The sequence below is a fragment of the Littorina saxatilis genome, unplaced genomic scaffold, assembly GCF_037325665.1.
Source record: "Littorina saxatilis isolate snail1 unplaced genomic scaffold, US_GU_Lsax_2.0 scaffold_457, whole genome shotgun sequence".
In the NCBI taxonomy this organism is placed as follows: Eukaryota; Metazoa; Mollusca; class Gastropoda; order Littorinimorpha; family Littorinidae; genus Littorina; species Littorina saxatilis.
Window position 1 is genome coordinate 47,765 of NW_027129414.1, and position 9,736 is coordinate 57,500.

The 9,736-nt window shown below is 42.6% G+C and overlaps 2 long non-coding RNA genes across 2 annotated transcripts; both read right to left on the reverse strand.

Annotated features, from left to right (window-relative positions):
- Nucleotides 1-1,635: 1,635 nt before the first annotated feature.
- LOC138957671 (uncharacterized) lies at nt 1,636-2,782 on the reverse strand. Its single transcript, XR_011453121.1, has 2 exons — nt 2,343-2,782; nt 1,636-1,693 (listed from the first exon to the last, which is right to left on the reverse strand). It is a non-coding gene; the product is annotated as an uncharacterized lncRNA (long non-coding RNA).
- Nucleotides 2,783-7,098: 4,316 nt separating this feature from the next.
- Nucleotides 7,099-8,176, reverse strand: LOC138957672 (uncharacterized). Its single transcript, XR_011453122.1, has 2 exons — nt 7,806-8,176; nt 7,099-7,156 (listed from the first exon to the last, which is right to left on the reverse strand). It is a non-coding gene; the product is annotated as an uncharacterized lncRNA (long non-coding RNA).
- Between the last annotated feature and the right edge of the window lie 1,560 nt (nt 8,177-9,736).

Genomic DNA, 9,736 nt, shown 5'->3' on the forward strand with positions numbered 1-9,736 from the left:
TGGAGGTGCCTTTTTTAATTTGAACTCGATCCAGACGGATTCCACAAACTGTTCTATGTGTTAAACGTGTGTAGGTCAATGATTCACTTATATACACAAGCAATCCAGTATCTTTACATTGTTGGGGGTTTCTGCGTACAACACTGTAACCTGGAACACAAACCTCAGAATCCGAAATCGTGTCAAATAGTCTTGATTCTGTAAACCCCATAACATGAAAATGTGTTCCTGAGTTTAAAAGCATGGTGGAAACTTCGTGTAATTTATTAATTGCATGGTTGATATTAAGGTGTCCAATACGAAGACCCTCTTTTGTGGGACATGAGGTAGAAGAATTACTCATGATAAATCTCAAAACAGTGTTTTCACGTTTTAAGAAGAAGAAAAAAAATCAAATTACCTTAAAACAGCAAAAGTAATCAATAATCGATAAGGAGAAAATATTGAATTATACTATACACAGATACACACAGAGATGCGACCAATGGAGTTTAACACTTGGTGTCAAACTCAAACGAAAGACAAAACAAAGAGAGAACAAGAAGAGCAAACGCTCGATCGAGTCACTTTCGCAGTTCTGAATATTATATGAGGCATCAGATGGACAGGAAGAAATTGCTATTCACAACACAATGAGTCACGTTCACATAAAATTTGAGCCCGGTCACTTTTATAGTTTCCGAGAAAAGCCCAACGTTAAGTTGTGTGTTGCCGAACAGAAAAGGCTAGTTATCTCCCTTGTTTTTCTGATAACGTTCGTAAAAGGCTACAGATGTAAATACTTTGATGTAAAGAATAATCCTACAAAGTTTCAATCACATCCGATGAACTTTGTCAAAGATATAAAATGTCTAATTTTTCCTTTGACGCTGACCTGTGACCTTGAAAAAGGTCAAAGGTCAAAGAAACCATCGTTAAAGTGTAGAGGTCATTGGAGGTCACGACTAAACAAAATATGAGCCCGATCGCTTTGATAGTTTCCGAGAAAAGTCCAACGTTAAGGTGGTGTCTACGGACGGCCGGCCGGACGGCCGGCCGGACGGCCGGCCGGACAGACTAACACTGACCGATTACATAGAGTCACATTTTCTCAAGTGACTCAAAAAAGCTACACTACTTTACACAAAGAGAAATAAGTAGACTTAAGAGTAACAAGAATTAACCAGAGCAGATTAACTCAAATTCAACGAGTAAAATGACCCGACAGTGAATAACTGAAACACCAGTAGTCACATTAATGACACGCGAAGATGAGTGACGAGAACGGAGGGCTTTCACACAGTCCCAACTTGATAATAGAATCATCAGTAACTGATTTAACTCTGAGCGTTTTTTGGATTCACAAAATGTATCGACACAATCATCAGTTGCAATAGAGTTATGATTCTCAAGAGATCTTCACAGGTTAAGGCTAGAGTGCAAGGAAAGCTTAATTAAGAATATTCACAGATTCACTTGCATAATTGCCTTTAAGCACACGCTGTAGACCTAAAAGAATAATCAGTCACTGCTAAATATACTTTGAAGAATGAATTGTCAGTTTGTGACCAAACTCTCTGTCTTTCAAAACTTCAAGCGTTTACTCTGCAACAACGTTATTGTCACTGCCTTCCTTCCAACGTTCACACTGGCACGCAAGGTTATGTAAATCGCTTTATTTTTCCTTTTGAACATAACCCGTGGTGTCGTAAAACTGAAACACAATGATAAAACCAAGTAAGAAATAGCCGATATAAAATCCAGAAAAAGGTCCAATTCAAAATATGACACATGTCATGGGAGTTTCAAGTTCATCTCATAAAAACTGACACACAATAGTAAGAAGGACTGAGCATGAAATGGCTAAAAGAATAAGATAAGAAAGAGTCTAATTCAGAACATGGCACACATTATGCAAATTCCAAGTCTGTATCGTCAACAAATGCAACATCAAGCCCGAGTACAAATCGCTGATGTCAGTATAAGGGAACTATCCCTTCTATATGTCACGGTAATTTAAAGTCATGAGGATGATCTCCATTGCCTCTCTCAAAAGGTATCGCTATCTGTAATTTTCGTTGCTCATACTTGCACTAAAAACAGACCAAACGAACTATGCCTCTGAGTTATGTGTCAGATAGAGTCCAGCCAAAAAGACCTGGCACATATATCACGTGAAGCCCATACCATGAACGAGCTCGTAAAAATATTACGAAAATATCATGCAACTTAGTTCGCGTGTCCTGCAGGCGTTACAACCACAATTGAGAAAGCAGTAAAAATATTCTACAAGACTACATACTTCGTTGGCCTTAGAAATTATATGAGGAAAGTAGCAAAACATTCTACAAAGATCACATTACCTCGTTGGCCCTTTTGTTATCTGAGGAAAGCAGTGAGGATCAGTCTGTCTTCCTTGACGGCACCGGTTGAACTGAACTAGCAAAACGTGCTAAAAGCTAGCTTGCATTCGGAAGTGCGCGCATCAATACATATATCACAAGTAACCCCAAAAAAGATGTTTTCTGCATCCACATAAAATATGCGACAAAGTTAAGACATGATTAAGTCATCGACTTAAAAACACACTTCCAAGCCTTGCAAGTCTTCAAGTAAAATCAATGAAAGCTGACGAACTATATTTGTGTGCGGCGGACTACCAAAAGCGTCAGGTGAGTTTTTAGTGACGCGGCACAGGCGCCCGATTTACGAACTGCGGCAGCAACACTCCCACCCAAATCATCCATGATGATTTCAAAATCAAGATTAAAAGGTTATGAATGACTTCTGTGAAGCTTCACTGTTTACAGTATTCTGCTGACACATGTTTAGCCTTTAAAAACATGTGCTAATTTTAAAATAAAATCGCGATTAAAAGGTTAATAATCACTTCTATGAAGTTTCACTGTTCTCAGTCTTCTACTGATAACACATGTTCAGCTTAGAAAACACTAGTGCTGATTACACCCACACAGTGTGTTAATCTACTGTCAACTCGTTCCAAAACGAACGACAAGCTTGTGAACAGGTTTGTTAAGGTAGGTCCAGGTCACCTCCACAAAGGGAGCTAATCTACCGTCAACGTATCTCTAGCAAGAAGAACGACTAGCTTGTGAGCAGGTCTGTCCAAGTAAGTCCTTTTGTGCAGGGGTTGGCCATGGTTGTTGAGCTCAGATGTCGCCATGAGCAGTCGGACCTTTCTGACAAGCCCATCGTCACTTGGGAAAGTTTCTACAACCTTGGCAACTTTCCAGTCCGCCCTACAGATCCCATCATCTTGCAGTAGGACAATGTCACCAACACAGATATTTCGCTGCGCCTTTTGCCAGGTGTTCCTTGTCTGCAGAGTTTGCAGGTATTCTCTTCTCCATCTGGTCCAGAACAGGTCAGCCAGGAACTGCACTCGTCTCCATCTCTTTTTCAAGTAGAGATCTTCCTTCTCAAACCCTCCTGGTGGTGGGGGCGAGGGTTCTACTCTCTCCTTCGGGAGGTCTGCCATCCTTTGACCTCTGGCCTTTCCACGATGCTTGATGCAGGTCACACACTGGTTTATGAGTGACGAGGTCACTCTTCTGCATCCGATGATCCAATATCCGCTTGAGCGGATGTCGTTCATTGTCAGACTTCGACCTTGGTGAGCCGTTTTTTCGTGATGATGCACGGCGATGAGACGTGACAGATGGCTGTTCTTGGGGAGGATTAATGGGTGTTTCACGCCATACAATTCTGAAGTCTTTCTGAGCCTGCCTCCCACCCGTAGGAGGCTGTCATCATCGAGGAACGGGTCAAGGTCTCTGAGGGGGTTTGATTTTGACTTGAGTTCGCAAACTCCCCCAAACGCTTCCCTCTGGATGACTCGAATGAGATTTCGTTTTGCTATCTGGTTTGCTTCCAAGGCGGAAATCTGTTTGTTCTGTTTGCGCGCGCAGCACTTGACGATTGTGGCGACTGCTGCGACTGCCTTCTTGTAGCTAGAGAATCTGCCAGTTTTCTCTTCAAAGCTGGTGACACTGTGAGTTGTGAAAACTGTTGTTGATTTTACTTCAGCATCTTGCGGGGAGATCTCAATGTCAATGTCTTCTGCAGTTATCTCCCTTTTCCACAGAATCTCAGGACCAGTGAGCCAGTTTGAAGTTGAGATCTCATCTACTGAGAACCCACGAGAGGCATGGTCTGCTTGTCTGTTGTTTGGTAGCTTTGGTTCCCCATTTTTGGAAGGCAGAGGCATTTCGTAATACCCGTCTGCTCTCTGGTGAATGCCTTCTTCAAGTGTCTTTGGGAATTTCTTGTCTTCCTGGGACATTGACCTTAAGTCTGAGCCTTGATCTTTGAAATCTTGCTCCATGAGCTTGAGGTCTGTGGCAGTGACCTCCTTGATTTGTGTTTTGTACACATAGGTCACAGATTTTTCAGGACGGCAGATTGAGGGAGGAACTTCTTGCGTGACGACTCTGTGTGAGTGCCCTATTGCATCAAATCTTTCTTTGTTTGCGGTGGTGCCTCCAACAATGCTCCATCCAAGTTCTGTCTCGACTGCGTACGGCTGATTTCCCTCTCCAACAACACAGTTCAGAGGTGCTAGAGCTCTGGGACAATTGTAGCCAATCAAGATTCCAACGGGGCAGTCTTGCCTTGGGGCCAGGCGATCTTTCAACCTGCTCAAATGAGGCCATTTGCTTGCTGTTTCCGGTGACGGAATGTGTTCATAATCCAGAGGTATGTGATCTCTAGAATACATGGCAGGGAGAGAGATTGTTTTTTCAGAGTTGAAGCCTCTCACTTTCAGGTTGGTGTATTTTTGACAGGATATTGTGACGCTACTGTCAGTCATTGTTGTGAGTCTCAGAGTGGCAGGTTCAGATGATGCCTGCAGATCTTCAGCCACTGAGTCGAGAACAAAGGTTGAGTCAGACATGGTATCCAGAAGTGCATATACTAAGAGTTCATGGTCTGGGTTCTGCTCGGTCGACAGGTACACCGGAACGGCCATTGACGTTAGACTGTTTTTTGTCTTAGACAGGACCTTCCTGCATGTGGCGTTCCCTTCTCTGTTGTTTTGTTCTTTCCTCACTGGCTGCTCAACTCCAGAATATTGTCTCTCCTCATGCAAGCTTGTGGGATGTTTCCTTTTACATTTCTTACAGTCACTTCGCTTCACACATTCTTTTGACATGTGTCCCTGTCTTAGGCAGGCAAAACATAAGCCTTCTTTTCTTACGTAGTCCTTTCTTTCTGCCATCTGTTTGTTCATGAAGTCTCTGCATTCGTTCAAAGAATGATTTTGTCTCTTGCAGAACAAACAGCTTGTAGATGGCTTAGGTTCATGTATTTCATTCTGACCTGTACTGAGAACTGTTCTTTGTGAAGTATATGAGTCTCCATGTTTTCTGATCTGCTGCTTCACAGGGGGCTGTACTGGTGAAGGCTCAGAGGACAGAATGGGATCATTCAATATCTCAGATTCTTCAGAGACAAAACTTGCGAATTCTTGAAAGTTGGGGTATCTTCCTTTGTCTCGTTTGCTTTTTGCAATTTTCCTGTTCCATGTGTGAACCATCCAGTCTGGCAGTTTGGCAGTGATTTTCTTGATCTCTCGCATGTCATCAAGAAACTTCATGTCTTCCACTTCTGCAGCCGCAGCTTGGCACTGCAGTAGAAAATCAGACAGATTGCGCAGGCCTGACTTGTCTTTGTTGTGCACCTTGGGCCAAGCATCCAGCTTAGACCGAAAAGCCTCAGAAATGACATAGGAGTTGCCAAATCTTTGTTCTAGAATGTCTCTGGCTCGCTGATAGGCATCTTTACTCCGCAGCATAAAGAACCCACTGACAGCTTCCTTGGCGGGGCCTCCCAGATAGCGCTTGAGGAAGTGTATTCTTTCTTCAGGTGGAACCCTTTTGTTCTCAATCAAAGATGTAAAAGAGAATGACCAGTCTGGGTACTGCAGGGAGTCTCCTGTGAAGATCGGTGGTTCGGGAATGGGAAGGCGACTTGAAGTTATTGCCCTTGCCAGTGCTTCTACCAAATTTTCATCATGAGTTTCGGGAGTAAAGACTGAAGCATGTGCTCGCAGGTTTTGTTTCGTTGGGTTATTATCAGTTCTCCCAGGCATGGTACGGCTGCTTGTCGACTTGCAGCTTGATCTGCTTGACGTCGAGCTTGAGGTCTGTTCAAGTGCATACAGTCTCGCCTCTTCCATTTTCAGCTGAGTTTCTACCTTCTGAGCTTCATGTTTTCTCTTCAGATTAGCCATTTTTCTTTCGGCGTTTAATCTGCGCATCTTTTCTTCAAATTCCAATTGCTCCAGTTCTTCCTGCCCCTCGTTCTCAATATGCTGTGCCTCTAGCTTCACTCGTAGTGCAGCAGTTTCAGCCGCAGCGGCAACTCTTCTTGACGATGTAGTTGATGTAGTTGAAGCCTTAGATCTTCTGGAGGAATGTGAAGCGTGAGAACGAGTGGAACTGTGCGAATACATGTGTTTGGTGGCAGTGACAATCTTATTCATTGTCGTAACTGACGCATCTGTCATTTTAGCAAGTGCTGAATCAATGTCTTCTTCACTGGTGTCACTAAGTTCTTTTAGTCTTTCTGCAGTTTCTTTTAGGGAGGTGAGTAGAGACGTCACCTTCATGCGTCTGGCGATCACATCCTCACAATCTACTTCTTCCTTTTGAAGTTCATGGTCTGTCTCTGCCAGAAACGCCTGTAGGTTATCTCGATCAGATCTGAAGTTATCCGTGAGCAGTTTCATTTGATAAGCTTTGCCCTTCTCAGTCATTTTTGCTTCACGACTGGAACGTCTAAGTGCAAGACTCTCCTGTTGATATTGACTACTGTCTACACCAAAATATCGAAGTGTCTGCATCAGTCGAATTCAGCGGTCGAGTTTCTGGAACAGTAGAGCTGATCAGGAACAATAAAGTTGACCAGGAACGGTAGAGTTGATCAGGAACAGTAGAGTTGATCAGGAACAGTAGAGCTGATCAGGAACAATAAAGTTGACCAGGAACGGTAGAGTTGACCGGTGCCAGGGTCGAAGCTCTGGGTCGATTGGGTGTCCTTCGTCTCAGGTCCGAGTTTTACTGTCACTGCCTTCCTTCCAACGTTCACACTGGCACGCAAGGTTATGTAAATCGCTTTATTTTTCCTTTTGAACATAACCCGTGGTGTCGTAAAACTGAAACACAATGATAAAACCAAGTAAGAAATAGCCGATATAAAATCCAGAAAAAGGTCCAATTCAAAATATGACACATGTCATGGGAGTTTCAAGTTCATCTCATAAAAACTGACACACAATAGTAAGAAGGACTGAGCATGAAATGGCTAAAAGAATAAGATAAGAAAGAGTCTAACTCAGAACATGGCACACATCATGCAAATTCCAAGTCTGTATCGTCAACAAATGCAACATCAAGCCCGAGTACAAATCGCTGATGTCAGTATAAGGGAACTATCCCTTCTATATGTCACGGTAATTTAAAGTCATGAGGATGATCTCCATTGCCTCTCTCAAAAGGTATCGCTATCTGTAATTTTCGTTGCTCATACTTGCACTAAAAACAGACCAAACGAACTATGCCTCTGAGTTATGTGTCAGATAGAGTCCAGCCAAAAAGACCTGGCACATATATCACGTGAAGCCCATACCATGAACGAGCTCGTAAAAATATTACGAAAATATCATGCAACTTAGTTCGCGTGTCCTGCAGGCGTTACAACCACAATTGAGAAAGCAGTAAAAATATTCTACAAGACTACATACTTCGTTGGCCTTAGAAATTATATGAGGAAAGTAGCAAAACATTCTACAAAGATCACATTACCTCGTTGGCCCTTTTGTTATCTGAGGAAAGCAGTGAGGATCAGTCTGTCTTCCTTGACGGCACCGGTTGAACTGAACTAGCAAAACGTGCTAAAAGCTAGCTTGCATTCGGAAGTGCGCGCATCAATACATATATCACAAGTAACCCCAAAAAAGATGTTTTCTGCATCCACATAAAATATGCGACAAAGTTAAGACATGATTAAGTCATCGACTTAAAAACACACTTCCAAGCCTTGCAAGTCTTCAAGTAAAATCAATGAAAGCTGACGAACTATATTTGTGTGCGGCGGACTACCAAAAGCGTCAGGTGAGTTTTTAGTGACGCGGCACAGGCGCCCGATTTACGAACTGCGGCAGCAACAGTTATTTTGCTCACTTTAAGGCGGTAAGAACACCTTAGTTTTTGTTTCTAATTTATAGTAATACGGCCATTATGAATAATCAAACACATCCACAACACTTGTATTGTTGTTAAAAAAGGATAGTATTGAATTTAAGTTTGCCTAACACACACACATTCACACATACACACACACATTCACACATACACACACACGCACACAAACACACACACTCACACACATACACACACTCACACATACACACACACACACACACACACACACACACACACACACTTAGTGATACTCTGTCCTTTTAAATGATTAGACAACAGAGAGAGAGAGAGAGAGAGAGAGAGAGAGAGAGAGAGAGAGAGAGAGAGAGAGAGAGAGAGAGAGAGAGAGAGAGAGCGAGAGAGAGAGAGAGAGAGCGAGCTACAGCTAGCACCTCGAACCGATAGCTATGAAATGCAGAAGGTGTGTGGGCATGTGTGGACAACTAACCGCCACAACACTCCAAGACGTGAGCACAGAGACATCCAGCGATCTCACACACTGACCTACTGTCACTGTGTGCTGCTTTGAAATCACACCTGGCACTTTATTTGTTGGTGACTGAAAACAGACACTGGCAGACATTGAACCGTGTTTCTATACGCTTTGTAAATACGTTCAAAACCCAAACCCTCGTTGCCAAATTTCAAACATTGATTTTGCTGAGATCGGCAGTCCTACACACCTTGGTAGAACCACTCTCTACAGCGGCGTTGACAAGACTTTCAGTGAATTCAAAACAAACATTGTAACGGTCACAAAGAGTCATACGCGGTTTAAAATTCGTCATGGAGACCAAATACAAAAACCCTTTGCTTCTTGGGTGTCAAAAATGTTAGGTGGCCTGAAGAGAGAGAGAGAGAGAGAGAGAGAGAGAGAGAGAGAGAGAGAGAGAGAGAGAGAGAGAGAGAGAGAGAGAGAGCGACAGAGAGAGCGAGAGAGAGAGAGATATATATAGAGAGAGAGGGAGAGAGACAGAGACAGAGAGAGAGAGAGAGAGAGAGAGAGAGAGAGAGAGAGAGAGGGGGGAGAGAGGGAGAGAGAGAGAGTTTTGTCCATAACGATATGGGTTCGCATCTACTTCTACATCGTTCTGGACATGTTATAAAGGTTACGGGTTGTATGTTGTCTGCTGGTGTGCAGAAGTTCTATTTATCAATCCTATCAAACACATTGAAATAGGTTTGAGTGTGACCTTCAAAGGTGGCCTGATATTTTTCCCTGAGACTGATAATTATTTATTCATCTATCTTATGACTTTTTGTTTTTACCTTTGGTGTATTGAGTATCTTAATTAGATATACACAAACACACAAACAAACAAACAAACAAACAAACAAACAAACAAACAAACAAACAAACAAACATAAACAGCCCAAAACTCGATCAATCAATTTATCAATTAATGAATTAATCAAGCAATCGATCCATCCGTCCATTCATCCATTCATTCACCCATCCTTCTATCCATCCATCCATCAATCCACCAATCCATCCATCATTTAATCAATGAATCAATCAATGAATCAATCAA